At 42.1% G+C, this 14972-nt stretch overlaps 17 non-coding genes across 17 annotated transcripts in view; 3 read left to right on the forward strand and 14 right to left on the reverse strand.

The window, feature by feature from the left end:
• Positions 1–11, reverse strand: part of Trnad-guc (transfer RNA aspartic acid (anticodon GUC)) — a 72-nt gene extending 61 nt beyond the window's left edge. The window contains exon 1 of the tRNA in view: positions 1–11. This exon is cut by the window's left edge and continues 61 nt beyond it. This is a non-coding gene — a tRNA (tRNA-Asp).
• Positions 12–3099: 3088 nt separating this feature from the next.
• On the forward strand, positions 3100–3171 carry Trnad-guc (transfer RNA aspartic acid (anticodon GUC)). Its single transcript has one exon. It is a non-coding gene; the product is annotated as a tRNA-Asp (tRNA).
• An 857-nt stretch (positions 3172–4028) lies between these two features.
• Positions 4029–4100, reverse strand: Trnad-guc (transfer RNA aspartic acid (anticodon GUC)). The gene has a single exon. It is a non-coding gene; the product is annotated as a tRNA-Asp (tRNA).
• Positions 4101–5365: 1265 nt separating this feature from the next.
• Trnad-guc (transfer RNA aspartic acid (anticodon GUC)) lies at positions 5366–5437 on the reverse strand. The gene has a single exon. It is a non-coding gene; the product is annotated as a tRNA-Asp (tRNA).
• A 269-nt stretch (positions 5438–5706) lies between these two features.
• Trnad-guc (transfer RNA aspartic acid (anticodon GUC)) lies at positions 5707–5778 on the reverse strand. Its single transcript has one exon. It is a non-coding gene; the product is annotated as a tRNA-Asp (tRNA).
• Positions 5779–7677: 1899 nt separating this feature from the next.
• Trnad-guc (transfer RNA aspartic acid (anticodon GUC)) lies at positions 7678–7749 on the forward strand. Its single transcript has one exon. It is a non-coding gene; the product is annotated as a tRNA-Asp (tRNA).
• Positions 7750–7848: 99 nt separating this feature from the next.
• Trnad-guc (transfer RNA aspartic acid (anticodon GUC)) lies at positions 7849–7920 on the forward strand. The gene has a single exon. It is a non-coding gene; the product is annotated as a tRNA-Asp (tRNA).
• A 193-nt stretch (positions 7921–8113) lies between these two features.
• On the reverse strand, positions 8114–8185 carry Trnad-guc (transfer RNA aspartic acid (anticodon GUC)). The gene has a single exon. It is a non-coding gene; the product is annotated as a tRNA-Asp (tRNA).
• Positions 8186–8787: 602 nt separating this feature from the next.
• Trnad-guc (transfer RNA aspartic acid (anticodon GUC)) lies at positions 8788–8859 on the reverse strand. Its single transcript has one exon. It is a non-coding gene; the product is annotated as a tRNA-Asp (tRNA).
• A 429-nt stretch (positions 8860–9288) lies between these two features.
• On the reverse strand, positions 9289–9360 carry Trnad-guc (transfer RNA aspartic acid (anticodon GUC)). The gene has a single exon. It is a non-coding gene; the product is annotated as a tRNA-Asp (tRNA).
• Positions 9361–9790: 430 nt separating this feature from the next.
• On the reverse strand, positions 9791–9862 carry Trnad-guc (transfer RNA aspartic acid (anticodon GUC)). Its single transcript has one exon. It is a non-coding gene; the product is annotated as a tRNA-Asp (tRNA).
• Positions 9863–10132: 270 nt separating this feature from the next.
• Trnad-guc (transfer RNA aspartic acid (anticodon GUC)) lies at positions 10133–10204 on the reverse strand. Its single transcript has one exon. It is a non-coding gene; the product is annotated as a tRNA-Asp (tRNA).
• Positions 10205–10967: 763 nt separating this feature from the next.
• On the reverse strand, positions 10968–11039 carry Trnad-guc (transfer RNA aspartic acid (anticodon GUC)). Its single transcript has one exon. It is a non-coding gene; the product is annotated as a tRNA-Asp (tRNA).
• Positions 11040–11309: 270 nt separating this feature from the next.
• Positions 11310–11381, reverse strand: Trnad-guc (transfer RNA aspartic acid (anticodon GUC)). Its single transcript has one exon. It is a non-coding gene; the product is annotated as a tRNA-Asp (tRNA).
• Positions 11382–14028: 2647 nt separating this feature from the next.
• Trnad-guc (transfer RNA aspartic acid (anticodon GUC)) lies at positions 14029–14100 on the reverse strand. Its single transcript has one exon. It is a non-coding gene; the product is annotated as a tRNA-Asp (tRNA).
• A 93-nt stretch (positions 14101–14193) lies between these two features.
• Positions 14194–14265, reverse strand: Trnad-guc (transfer RNA aspartic acid (anticodon GUC)). Its single transcript has one exon. It is a non-coding gene; the product is annotated as a tRNA-Asp (tRNA).
• Positions 14266–14706: 441 nt separating this feature from the next.
• Positions 14707–14778, reverse strand: Trnad-guc (transfer RNA aspartic acid (anticodon GUC)). The gene has a single exon. It is a non-coding gene; the product is annotated as a tRNA-Asp (tRNA).
• Positions 14779–14972: the final 194 nt, after the last annotated feature.

Here is a 14972-nt window from a genome sequence, read left to right on the forward strand (position 1 = left end):
ACTAACGAGGACCTCGAATACTTTGAAATAAACTCAAAATTTGAAGGACATATTTACAATGTTTCTAGTATGGACACGTTGCCTTGATCCTAAAACAAAGAAATATATTACTCCCCGTCGAGGAATCGAACCCCGGTCTCCCTCGTGACAGGCAGGGATACTCACCACTATACTAACGAGGACCTCGACTACTTTCAAATAAACCCAAACTTTGAATGACATTTTTTTTATTTTTCCGGCATGGACACTTTGTGTTACTCTTAAAACAAATAAATATATCACTCCCCGTCGGGGAATCGAACCCCGGTCTCCCGCGTGACAGGCGGGGATACTCACCACTATACTAACGTGGACTTCGACTACGTTGAAATGAACCCAAAATTTGAAGGACATTTTTACAATATTTCTAGTATAGACAAGTTGCCTTGATCCTAAAACAAAGAAATATATCACTTCCCGTCGGGGAATCGAACCCCGGTCTCCCTCGTGACAGGCGGGGATATTCACCACTATACTAACGAGGACCTCGAATATTTTGAATTAAATCCAAAGTTTGAAGGACATTATTTTTATTTTCCCAGTATGGACACTTTGAAAACAAAGAAATACATCACTCCCCGTCGGGGAATCGAACCCCGGTCTCCCGCGTGACAAACGGGGATACTCACCACTATACTAACGAGGACCTCGACTATTTCGAAATTAATTCAAAGTTTGAAGGACATTATTTTTATTTTTGCTGTATGAACATTTTGTGTTATTTTTAAAACAAAGAAATACATCACTCCCCGTCGGGGAATCGAACCCCGGTCTCCTGCGTGACAGGCGGGGATACTCACCACTATACTAACGAGGACTTCGAACATTTCGAATTAATTCCAAAGTTTGAAGGACATTATTTTTATTTTCCCAGTATGGACACTTTGAAAACAAAGAAATACATCACTCCCCGTCGGGGAATCGAACCCCGGTCTCCCGCGTGACAGACGGGGATACTCACCACTATACTAACGAGGACCTCGACTACTTTAAAATAAACCCAAACTTTGAAGGACATATTTACAATGTTTCTAGTATGGACACGTTGCCTTGATCCTAAAACAAAAAAATATATTACTCCCCGTCGGGGAATCGAACCCCGGTCTCTCGCGTGACAGGCGGGGATACTCACCACTATACTAACGAGGACCTCGAATACTTTGAAATAAACCCAAATTTTGAAGGACATATTTACAATTTTTCTAGTATGGACAAGTTGCCTTGATCCTAAAACAAAGAAATATATTACTCCCCGTCGGGGAATCGAACCCCTGTCTCTCGCGTGACAGGCGGGGATACTCACCACTATACTAACGAGGACCTCGACTACTTTGAAATAAACCTAAACTTTGAAGGACATATTTAAAATATTTCTAGTATGGACACGTTGACTGGTCCCTGAAACAAAAAAATTTATCACTCCCTGTCGGGGAATCGAACCTCGGTCTCCCGCGTGACAGGCGGGGATACTTACCACTATACTAACGAGGACCTCGACTACTTTGAAATAAACCCAAACTTTGAATGACATTTTTTTTATTTTTCCGGCATGGACACTTTGTGTTACTCTTAAAACAAATAAATATATCACTCCCCGTCGGGGAATCGAACCCCGGTCTCCCGCGTGACAGGCGGGGATACTCACCACTACACTAACGAGGACCTCGACTACGTTGAAATGAACCCAAAAGTTGAAGGACATTTTTACAATATTTCTAGTATAGACACGTTGTGTTGTTCCTGAAACAAAGAAATATATCCCTTCCCGTCGGGGAATCGAACCCCGGTCTCCCACGTGACAGGCGGGGATACTCACCACTATACTAACGAGGACCTCGAATATTTCGAATTAAATCCAAAGTTTGAAGGACATTATTTTATATTTTGCCAGTATGGACACTTTGAAAACAAAGAAATACATCACTCGTATATATCGCGTATATTTATTTGTTTTAAGAGTAACACAAAGTTTCCATGCTGGAAAAATAAAAAAAATGTCCTTCAAAATTTGGGTTTATTTCAAAGTAGTGGAATTCTTCTTTAGTATATTGGTGAGTATCCCCGCCTGTCACGCGGGAGACCAGATTCGATTCCCCGACGGGGAGTGATATATTTATTTGTTTCAAGAGTAAAACAAAGTGTCCTTACTGGAAAAATAAAAATAATGTCCTTGAAACTTTGGATTTAATTCGAAATAGTCGAGGTCCTCGTTAGTATAGTGGTGAGTATCCCCGCCTGTCACGCGGGAGACCGGGGATCGATTCCCGACTGGGAGTGATATATTTCTTTGTTTTAAGACTAACACAAAGTGTCCATGCTGAAAAAATAAAAAAAATGTTGTTAAAACTTTGGGTTTATTTGAATGTAGTCGAGGTCCTCGTTAGTATAGTGGTGAGTATCCCCGCCTGTCACGCGGGAGACCGGGGTTCGATTCCCCGACGGGCAGTGATATATTTATTGGTTTCAAGAGTAACACAAAGTGTCCATGTTGGAAAAATAAAAAACAATGTGGTTCAAACTTTATGTTTAATTCGAAATATTCGAGGTCCTCGTTAATATAGTGGTGAGTATCTCCGCCTGTCACGCGGGAGACCGAGGATCGATTCCCGACGTGGAGTGATATATTTATTTGTTTCAAGAGTAACACAAAGTGTCCATGTTGGAAAAAAAAAAAAAAAAATGTGGTTCAAACTTTGTGTTTATTCGAAATAGTCGAGGTCTTCGTTAGTATAGTGGTGAGTATCCCCGCCTGTCACGAGGGAGACCGGGGTTCGATTCCCCGACGGGAAGTGATATATTTCTTTGTTTCAGGAACAACACAACGTGTCTATACTAGAAATATTGTAAAAATGTCCTTCAAAGTTTGGGTTCATTTCAACGTAGTCGAGGTCCTCGTTAGTATAGTGGTGAGTATCCCCGCTTGTCACGCGGGAGACCGGGGTTCGATTACCCGACGGGGAGTGATATATTTATTTGTTTTAAGAGTAACACAAAGTGTCCATGCCGGAAAAATAAAAAAAATGTCATTCAAAGTTTGGGTTTATTTCAAAGTATTCGAGGTCCTCGTTAGTATAGTGGTGAGTATCCCCGCCTGTCACGCGGGAGACCGGGGTTCGATTCCCCGACGGGGAGGAATATATTTCTTTGTTTTAGGATCAAGGCAACGTGTCCATACTAGAAACATTGTAAATAAGTCGTGGGATACTCACCATTATACTAACGAGGACCTCGACTACTTTGAAATAAACCTAAACTTTGAAGGACATTTTTTTTATTTTTCCAGCATGGAAACTTTGTGTTACTCTTAAAACCAATAAATATACCACTCCCCGTCGGGGAATCGAACCCCGGTCTCCCACGTGACAGGCGGGGATATTCACCACTATACTAACGAGGACCTCGAATATTTCGAATTAAATCCAAAGTTTGAAGGACATTATTTTTATTTTCCCAGTATGGACACTTTGAAAACAAAGAAATACATCACTCCCCGTCGGGGAATCGAACCCCATTCTCCCGCGTGACAGGCGGGGATACTCACCACTATACTAACGAGGACCTCGAATATTTCGAATTAAATCCAAACTTTGAAGGACATTGTTTTTATTTTCCCAGTATGGACACTTTGAAAACAAATAAATACATCATTCCTTGTCGGGGAATCGAACCCCGGTCTCCCGCGTGACAAGCGGGGATACTCACCACTATACTAACGAGGACCTCGACTATTTCGAATTAAACCCAAAGTTTCCAGGACATTTATTTCATTTTTGCAGTATGGACACTTTGTGTTACTTTTAAAACAAAGAAATATATCAATTCCCGTCGGGGAATCGAATCCCGGTCTCCCGCGTGACAGGCGGGGATACTCACCACTATACTAACGAGGACCTCGACTATTTCGAATTAAATCCAAAGATTCAAGGACATTATTTTTATTTTTCCAGTAAGGACACTTTGTGTTACTCTTGAAACAAATAAATATATCACTCCCCGTCGGGGAATCGAACCCCGGTCTCCCGCGTGACAGGCGGGGATACTCACCACTATACTAACGAGGACCTCGACTATATTGAAATAAACCCAAACTTTGAAGGACATTTTTTTTATTTTTCCAGCATGGAAACTTTGTGTTACTCTTAAAACAAATAAATATACCACTCCCCGTCGGGGAATCGAACCCCGGTCTCCCGCGTGACAGGCGGGGATACTCACCACTATACTAACGAGGTCCTCGAATATTTTGAAATAAACCCAAAATTTGAAGGACATATTTACAATGTTTCTAGTATGGACACGTTGCCTTGATCCTAAAACAAAGAAATATATTACTCCCCGTCGAGGAATCGAACCCCGGTCTCCCTCGTGACAGGCAGGGATACTCACCACTATACTAACGAGGACCTCGAATATTTCGAATTAAATCCAAAGTTTGAAGGACATTATTTTTATTTTCCCAGTATGGACACTTTGAAAACAAAGAAATACATCACTCCCCGTCGGGGAATCGAACCCCGGTCTCCCGCGTGACAGACGGGGATACTCACCACTATACTAACGAGGACCTCGACTACTTTAAAATAAACCCAAACTTTAAAGGACATATTTACAATGTTTCTAGTATGGACACGTTGCCTTGATCCTAAAACAAAAAAATATATTACTCCCCGTCGGGGAATCGAACCCCGGTTTCTCGCGTGACAGGCAAGGATACTCACCACTATACTAACGAGGACCTCGAATACTTTGAAATAAACCCAAAGTTTGAAGGACATTATTATTGTTTTCCCAGTATGGACACTTTGAAAACAAAGAAATACATCACTCCCCGTCGGGGAATCGAACCCCGGTCTCCCGCGTGACAGGCGGGGATACTCACCACTATACTAACGAAGACCTCGAATATTTCGAATTAAATCCAAAGTTTGAAGGACATTATTTTTGTTTTCCCAGTATGGACACTTTGAAAACAAAGAAATACATCACTCCCCGTCGGGGAATCGAACCCCGGTCTCCCGCGTGACAGACGGGGATACTCACCACTATACTAACGAGAACCTCGACTACGTTGAAATGAAACCAAAATTTGAAGGACATTTTTACAATGTTTCTAGTATAGACACGTTGTGTTGTCCCTGAAACAAAGAAATATATCACTTCCCGTCGGGGATCGAACCCCGGTCTCCCGAGTGACAGGCGGGGATACTCACCACTATACTAACGAGGACCTCGACTACTTTGAAATAAACCCAAACTTTGAATGACATTTTTTTTATATTTTCAGCATGGACACTTTGTGTTAGTCTTAAAACAAATAAATATATCACTCCCCGTCGGGGAATCGAACCCCGGTCTCCCGCGTGACAGGCGGGGATACTCACCACTATACTAACGAGGACCTCGAATACTTTGAAATAAACCCAAAATTAAAGGACATATTTACAATGTTTCTAGTATGGACACGTTGCCTTGATCCTAAAACAAAGAAATATATTACTCCCCGTCGAGGAATCGAACCCCGGTCTCCCACGTGACAGGCGGGGATACTCACCACTATACTAACGAGGACCTCGACTATTTCGAAATTAATTCAAAGTTTGAAGGACATTATTTTTATTTTTGCTGTATGGACACTTTGTGTTACTTTTAAAACAAAGAAATACATCACTCCCCGTCGGGGAATCGAACCCCGGTCTCCCGCGTGACAGGCGGGGATACTCACCACTATACTAACGAGGACCTCGAATATTTCGAATTAAATCCAAAGTTTCAAGGACATTATTTTTATTTTCCCAGTATGGACACTTTGAAAACAAAGAAATACATCACTCCCCGTGGGGGAATCGAACCCCGGTCTCCCGCGGGACAGACGGGGATACTCACCACTATACTAACGAGGACCTCGAATACTTTGAAATAAACCCAAACTTTGAAAGACATATTTACAATTTTTCTAGTATGGACACGTTCCCTTGATCCTAAAACAAAGAAATATATTACTCCCCGTCGGGGAATCGAACCCCGGTCTCCCACGTGACAGGCGGGGATACTCACCACTATACTAACGAGGACCTCGAATATTTCGAATTAAATCCAAAGTTTGAAGGACTTTATTTTTATTTTGCCAGTATGGACACTTTGAAAACAAAGAAATACATCACTCGTATATATCGCGTATATTTATTTGTTTTAAGAGTAACACAAAGTTTCCATGCTGGAAAAATAAAAAAAATGTCCTTCAAAATTTGGGTTTATTTCAAAGTAGTGGAATTCTTCTTTAGTATATTGGTGAGTATCCCCGCCTGTCACGCGGGAGACCGGGGTTCGATTCCCCGACGGGGAGTGATATATTTATTTGTTTCAAGAGTAACACAAAGTGTCCTTACTGGAAAAATAAAAATAATGTCCTTGAAACTTTGGATTTAATTCGAAATAGTCGAGGTCCTCGTTAGTATAGTGGTGAGTATCCCCGCCTGTCACGCGGGAGACCGGGATTCGATTCCCCGACGAGAAGTGATATATTTCTTTGTTTTAAAAGTAACACAAAGTGTCCATACTGCAAAAATAAAAATAATGTCCTTGAAACTTTGAATTTAATTCGAAATAGTCGAGGTCCTCGTTAGTATAGTGGTGAGTATCCCCGCCTGTCACGCGGGAGACCGGGGTCCGATTCCCCGACGGGGAGTGATTTATATTTTTGTTTTAGGATCAAGGCAACATGTTTATACTAGAAAAATTGTAAATAAGTCCTTCAAAGTTTGGGTTTATTTCAAAGTAGTCGAGGTCCTCGTTAGTATAGTGGTGAGTATCCCCGCCTGTCACGCGGGAGACCGGGGATCGATTCCCGACGTGGAGTGATATATTTATTTGTTTTAAGACTAACACAAAATCTCCATGTTGAAAATATAAAAAAAATGTCATTCAAAGTTTGGGTTTATTTTAAAGTAGTCGAGGTCTTCGTTAGTATAGTGGTGAGTATCCCCGCCTGTCACGAGGGAGACCGGGGTTCGATTTCCCGACGGGGAGTGATATATTTTTTTGTTTTAAGATTAAGGCACCTTGTCGATACTAGAAAAATTGTAAAAATGTCCTTCAAAGTTTGGGTTTATATCAAAGTAGTCGAGGTCCTCGTTAGTATTGTGGTGAGTATCCCCGCCTGTCACGCGGGAGACCGAGGTTCGATTCCCCGACGGGAAGTGATATATTTCTTTGTTTCAGGAACAACACAACGTGTCTATACTAGAAATATTGTAAAAATGTCCTTCAAATTTTGGGTTCATTTCAACGTAGTCGAGGTCCTCGTTAGTATAGTGGTGAGTATCCCCGCCTGTCACGCGGGAGACCGGGGTGCGATTCCCCGACGGGGAGTGATATATTTATTTGTTTTAAGAGTAACACAAAGTGTCCATGCCGGAAAAATAAAAAAAATGTCATTCAAAGTTTGGGTTTATTTGAAAGTATTCGAGGTCCTCGTTAGTATAGTGGTGAGTATCCCCGCCTGTCACGCGGGAGACCGAGGTACGATTCCCCGACGAGGAGTGATATATTTTTTTGTTTCAGGAACAAGTCAACGTGTCCATACTAGAAACATTGTAAATATGTCCTTCAAAGTTTGGGTTTATTTCAAAGTAGTCGAGGTCCTCGTTAGTATAGTGGTGAGTATCCCCGCCTGTCACGCGGGAGACCGGGGTTCGATTCCCCGACGGGGAGTAATATATTTCTTTGTTTTAGGATCAAGGAAACGTGTCCATACTAGAAAAATTGTAAATATGTCCTTCAAAGTTTGGGTTTATTTTAAAGTATTCGAGGTCCCCGTTAGTATAGTGGTGAGTATCCCCGCCTGTCACGCGGGAGACCGGGGTTCGATTCCCCGACGGGGAGGAAAATATTTCTTTGTTTTAGGATCAAGGCAACGTGTCCATACTAGAAAAATTGTAAATATGTCGCGGGATTATCACCACTATACTAACGAGGACCTCGACTACTTTGAAATAAACCTAAACTTTGAAGGACATTTTTTTTATTTTTCCAGCATGGAAACTTTGTGTTACTCTTAAAACAAATAAATATACCACTCCCCGTCGGGGAATCGAACCCCGGTCTCCCGCGTGACAGGCGGGGATACTCACCACTATACTAACGAGGACTTCGAATACTTTGAAGTAAACCCAAAATTTGAAGGACATATTTACAATGTTTCTAGTATGGACACGTTGCCTTGATCCTAAAACAAAGAAATATATTACTTTCCGTCGAGGAATCGAACCCCGGTCTCCCGCGTGACAGGCGGGGATACTCACCACTATACTAACGAGGACCTCGACTATTTCGAAATTAATCCAATGTGTGAAGGACAATATTTTTAATTTTGCTGTATGGACACTTTGTGTTATATTTAAAACAAAGAAATACATCACTCTTCGTCGGGGAATCTAACCCCGGTCTCCCGCGTTACAAGCGGGGATACTCACCACTATACTAACGAGGACCTCGAATATTACGAATTAAATCCAAAGTTTGAAGGACATTATTTTTATTTTCCCAGTATGGACACTTTGAAAACAAAGAAATACATCACTCCCCGTCGGGGAATCGAACCCCGGTCTCCCGCGTGACAGGCGGGGATTCTCACCACTATACTAACGAGGACCTCGATTATTTCGAATTAAATCCAAACTTTGAATGACATTTTTTTTATTTTTCCGGCATGGACATTTTGTGTTACTCTAAAAACAAATAAATATATCACTCCCCGTCGGGGAATCGAACCCCGGTCTCCCGCGTGACAGGCGGGGATACTCACCACTATACTAACGAGGACCTCGACTACATTCAAATAAACCCAAAGTTTTAACGACATTTTTTTATTTTTTCAGCATATACAATTTGTGTTAGTCTTAAAACAAATAAATATATCACTGCCCGTCGGGAATCGATCCCCGGTCTCCCGCGTGACAGGCGGGGATACTCACCACTATACTAACGAGGACCTCGACTACATTGAAATAAACCCAAATTATGAAGGACATTTTTACAATATTTCTAGTATGGACACGTTGCCTTGATCCTAAAACAAAAAAGTATATTAGTCTCCGTCGGGGAATCGAACCCTTGTCTCCCGCGTGACAGGCGGGGATACTCACCACTATACTAACGAGGACCTCAAATATTACGAATTAAATCCAAAGTTTGAAGGACATTATTTTTATTTTCCCAGTATGGACACTTTGAAAACAAAGAAATACATCACTCCCCGTCGGGGAATCGAACCCCGGTCTCCCGCGTGACAGGCGGGGATACTCACCACTATACTAACGAGGACCTCGAATATTTCGAATTAAATCCAAAGTTTGAAGGACATTATTTTTATTTTCCCAGTATGGACACTTTGAAAACAAAGAAATACATCACTCCTCGTCGGGGAATCGAACCCCGGTCTCCCGCGTGACAGGCGGGGATACTCACCACTATACTAACGAGAACCTCGACTACGTTGAAATGAAACCAAAAATTGAAGGACATTTTTACAATGTTTCTAGTATAGACACGTTGTGTTGTTCCTGAAACAAAGAAATATATCACTTCCCGTCGGGGATCGAACTCCGGTCTCCCGCGTGACAGGCGGGGATACTCACCACTATACTAACGAGGACCTCGACTACTTTGAAATAAACCCAAACTTTGAATGACATTTTTTTTATATTTTCAGCATGGACACTTTGTGTTAGTCTTAAAACAAATAAATATATCACTCCCCGTCGGGGAATCGAACCCCGGTCTCCCGCGTGACAGGCGGGGATACTCACCACTATACTAACGAGGACCTCGAATACTTTGAAATAAACCCAAAATTTGAAGGACATATTTACAATGTTTCTAGTATGGACACGTTGCCTTGATCCTAAAACAAAGAAATATATTACTCCCCGTCGAGGAATCGAACCCCGGTCTCCCACGTGACAGGCGGGGATACTCACCACTATACTAACGAGGACCTCGACTATTTCGAAATTAATCCAAAGTTTGAAGGACATTATTTTTTTATTTGCTGTATGGACACTTTGTGTTACTTTTAAAACAAAGAAAGACATCACTCCCCGTCGGGGAATCGAACCCCGGTCTCCCGCGTGACAGGCGGGGATACTCACCACTATACTAACGAGGACCTCGAATATTTCGAATTAAATCCAAAGTTTCAAGGACATTATTTTTTTTTTCCCAGTATGGACACTTTGAAAACAAAGAAATACATTACTCCCCGTGGGAGAATCGAACCCCGGTCTGCCGCGTGACAGACGGGGATACTCACCACTATACTAACGAGGACCTCGAATATTTCGAATTAAATCCAAATTTTGAATGACATTTTTTTTATTTTTCCGGCATGGACACTTTGTGTTACTCTAAAAACAAATAAATATATCACTACCCGTCGGAGAATCGAACCCCGGTCTCCCGCGTGACAGGCGGGGATACTCACCACTATACTAACGAGGACCTCGACTACATTGAAATAAAACCAAATTATGAAGGACATTTTTACAATATTTCTAGTATGGACACGTTGCCTTGATCCTAAAACAAAAAAGTATATTAGTCTCCGTCGGGGAATCGAACCCCGGTCTCCCGCGTGACAGGCGGGGATACTCACCACTATACTAACAAGGACCTCGAATATTTCGAATTAAATCCAAAGTTTCAAGGACATTATTTTTATTTTCCCAGTATGGACACTTTGAAAACAAAGAAATACATCACTCCCCGTGGGGGAATCGAACCCCGGTCTTCCGCGTGACAGACGGGGATACTCACCACTATACTAACGAGGACCTCGAATACTTTGAAATAAACCCAAATTTTGAAAGAAATATTTACAATTTTCCTAGTATGGACACGTTGCCTTGATCCTAAAACAAAGAAATATATTACTCCCCGTCGGGGAATCGAACCCCGGTCTCCCGCGTGACAGGCGGGGATACTCACCACTATACTAACGAGGACCTCGACTACGTTGAAATGAACCCAAAATTTGAAGAACATTTTTACAATATTTCTAGTATAGACACGTTGTGTTGTACCTGAAACAACGAAATATATAACTTCCTGTCGGGGAATCGAACCCCGGTCTCCCACGTGACAGGCGGGGATACTCACCACTATACTAACGAGGACCTCGAATATTTCGAATTAAATCCAAACTTTCAATGACATTTTTTTTATTTTTCCGGCATGGACACTTTGTGTTACTCTAAAAACAGATAAATATATCACTCCCCGTCGGGGAATCGAACCCCGGTCTCCCGCGTGACAGGCGGGGATACTTACCACTATACTAACGAGGACCTCGACTACTTTCAAATAAACTCAAAGTTTTAACGACATTTTTTTATTTTTTCAGCATAGACAATTTGTGTTAGTCTTAAAACAAATAAATATATCACTGCCCGTCGGGAATCGATCCCCGGTCTCCCGCGTGACAGGCGGGGATACTCACCACTATACTAACGAGGACCTCGACTACATTGAAATAAACCCAAATTATGAAGGACATTTTTACAATATTTCTAGTATGGACACGTTGCCTTGATCCTAAAACAAAAAAGTATATTACTCCCCGTCGGGGAATCGAACCCCGGTCTCCCGCGTGACAGGCGGGGATACTCACCACTATACTAACGAAGACCTCGACTACTTTGAAATAAACCCAAACTTTGAAGGACATTTTTTTTATATTTTCAGCATGGACGCTTTGTGTTAGTCTTAAAACAAATAAATATATCACTCCCCGTCGGGGAATCGAACCCCGGTCTCCCGCGTGACAGGCGGGGATACTCACCACTATACTAACGAGTACCTCGAATATTTCGAATTAAACATAAAGTTTGAACCACATTGTTTTTTATTTTTCCGGCATGGACACTTTGTGTTACTCTTGAAACCAATAAATATATCACTGCCCGTCGGGGAATCGAACCCCGGTCTCCCGCGTGACAGGCGGGGATACTCACCACTATACTAACGAGGACCTCGACTACATTGAAATAAACCCAAGTTATGAAGGACATTTTTACAATGTTTCTAGTATGGACACGTTGCCTTGATCCTAAAACAAAAAAGTATATTACTCCCCGTCGAGGAATCGAACCCCGGTCCCCCGCGTGACAGGCGGGGATACTCACCACCATTGTTTTTTTTAAGGTGTTTTGGGGGACCGAAACGGTCCATCAAATTTCTCCAGCGGTTTCCCAAATTTGGACTTGCAACTTACTACTACTATTTTTTGGTATTTAAATGAAACACTTACGGTCTCTTAATACTACTTAGCGGTCACCCAAACCAAACCTTAAAAAAAAACCTGCTCACCACTATACTAACGAGGACCTCGACTACTTTGAAACAAACCCCAACTTTGAAGGACATTTTTTTTATTTTTCCAGCATGGAAACTTTGTGTTACTCTTAAAACAAATAAATATACCACTCTCCGTCGGGGAATCGAACCCCGGTCTCCCGCGTGACAGGCGGGGATACTCACCACTATATTAACGATGACCTTGACTACGTTGAAATGAACCCAAAATTTGAAGGACATTTTTACAATATTTCTAGTATAGACACGTTGTGTTGTCCCTGAAACAAAGAAATATATCACTTCCCGTCGGGGAATCGATCCCCGGTCTCCCACGTGACAGGCGGGGATACTCACCACTATACTAACGAGGACCTCGACTATTTCGAATTAAACACAAAGTTTGAACCACATTGTTTTTTATTTTTCCAGCATGGACACTTTGTGTTACTCTTGAAACCAATAAATATATCACTGCCCGTCGGGGAATCGAACCCCGGTCTCCCGCGTGACAGGCGGGGATACTCACCACTATACCAACGAGGACCTCGACTACTTTGAAATAAACCCAAACTTTGAAGGACTTATTTACAATTTTTCTAGTATAAACATGTTGCCTTGATCCTAAAACAAAAATTCAAATCACTCCCCGTCGGGGAATCGAACTCCGGTCTCCCACGTGACAGGCGGGGATACTCACCACTATACTAACGAGGACCTCGACTACTTTGAAATAAACCCAAATTATGAAGGAAATTTTTACAATGTTTCTAGTATGGACACGTTGCCTTGATCCTAAAACAAAAAAGTATATTACTCCCCGTCGGGGAATCGAACCCCGATCTCCCGCGTGACAGGCGGGGATACTCACCACTATACTAACGAGGACCTCGACTACTTTGAAATAAACATAAACTTTGAAGGACATATTTACAATGTTTCTAGTATGGACACGTTGCCTTGATCCTAAAACAAAGAAATATATTACTCCCCGTCGGGGAATCGAACCACGATCTCCCGCGTGACAGGCGGGGATACTCACCACTATACTAACGAGGATATCGACTACTTTAAAATAAATCCAAAGTTTCAAGAACATTTTTTTATTTTCCCAGTACTGACACTTTGTGTTACTTTTAAAACAAAGAAATATATCACTCCTGGTCAGGGAATCGAACCCCGGTCTCCCGCGTGACAGGCGGGGATACTCACCACTATACTAACGAGGACCTCGACTACTTTGAAATAAACCCAAACTTTGAAGGACTTATTTACAATTTTTCTAGTATAAACATGTTGCCTTGATCCTAAAACAAAAATATAAATCACTCCCCGTCGGGGAATCGAACCCCGGTCTCCCGCGTGACAGGCAGGGATACTCACCACTATAAACCCAAATTATGAAGGAAATTTTTACAATGTTTCTAGTATGGACACGTTGCCTTGATCCTAAAACAGAAAAGTATATTACTCCCCGTCGGGGAATCGAACCCCGATCTCCCGCGTGACAGGCGGGGATACTCACCACTATACTAACGAGGACCTCGACTATTTCGAATTAAACCCAAAGTTTCAAGGACATTATTTTTATTTTTCCAGCATAGACACTTTGTGTTACTCTTAAAACAAATAAATATATCACTCCTCGTCGGGGAATCGAACCCCGGTCTCCCGCGTGACAGGCGGGGATACTCACCACTATACTAACGAGGACCTCGACTATTTTGAAATAAACACAAAGTTTGAAAGATATTTTTTTTCCAGCATGGACACTTTGTGTTACTCTTAAAACAAATAAATATGTCACTCCTCGTCGGGGAATCGAACCCCGGTCTCCCGCGTGACAGGCGGGGATACTCACCACTATACTAACGAGGACCTCGACTACTTTGAAATAAACCCAAAATTTGAAGGACATATTTACAATATTTCTAGTATGGACACGTTGCCTTGATCCTAAAACAAAGAAATATATCAATTCCCGTCGGGGAATCGAACCCCGGTCTCCCGCGTGACAGGCGGGGATACTCACCACTATACTAACGAGGACCTCGACTACTTTGAAATAAACCCAAATTATGAAGGACATTTTTACAATGTTTCTAGTATGGACACGTTGCCTTAATCCTAAAGAAAAGAAGTATATCACTCCCCGTCGGGGAATCGAAACCTGGTCTCCCGCGTGACAGGCGGTGATACTCACCACTATACTAACGAGAACCTCGACTACTTTGAAATAAACCCAAAATTTGAAGGATATTTTTACAATGTTTCTAGTATAAACACGTTGCTTTGATCCTAAAACAAAAATATATATCACTCCCCGTCGGGGAATCGAACCCCGGTCTCCCGCGTGACAGGCGGGGATACTCACCACTATACTAACGAGGACCTCGACTACTTTGAAATAAACATAAAGTTTGAAGGATATTTTTTTTTCCAGCATGGACACTTTGTGTTACTGTTAAAACAAATAAATATATCACTCCTCGTCGGGGAATCGAACCCCGGTCTCCCGCGTGATAGGCGGGGATACTCACCACTATTATTAACTTGTTCTTGTTTGTGCTCTTTATGGAATTTTC

Source organism: Clavelina lepadiformis, chromosome 9 (assembly GCF_947623445.1).
Source record: "Clavelina lepadiformis chromosome 9, kaClaLepa1.1, whole genome shotgun sequence".
Taxonomy (NCBI): domain Eukaryota; kingdom Metazoa; phylum Chordata; class Ascidiacea; order Aplousobranchia; family Clavelinidae; genus Clavelina; species Clavelina lepadiformis.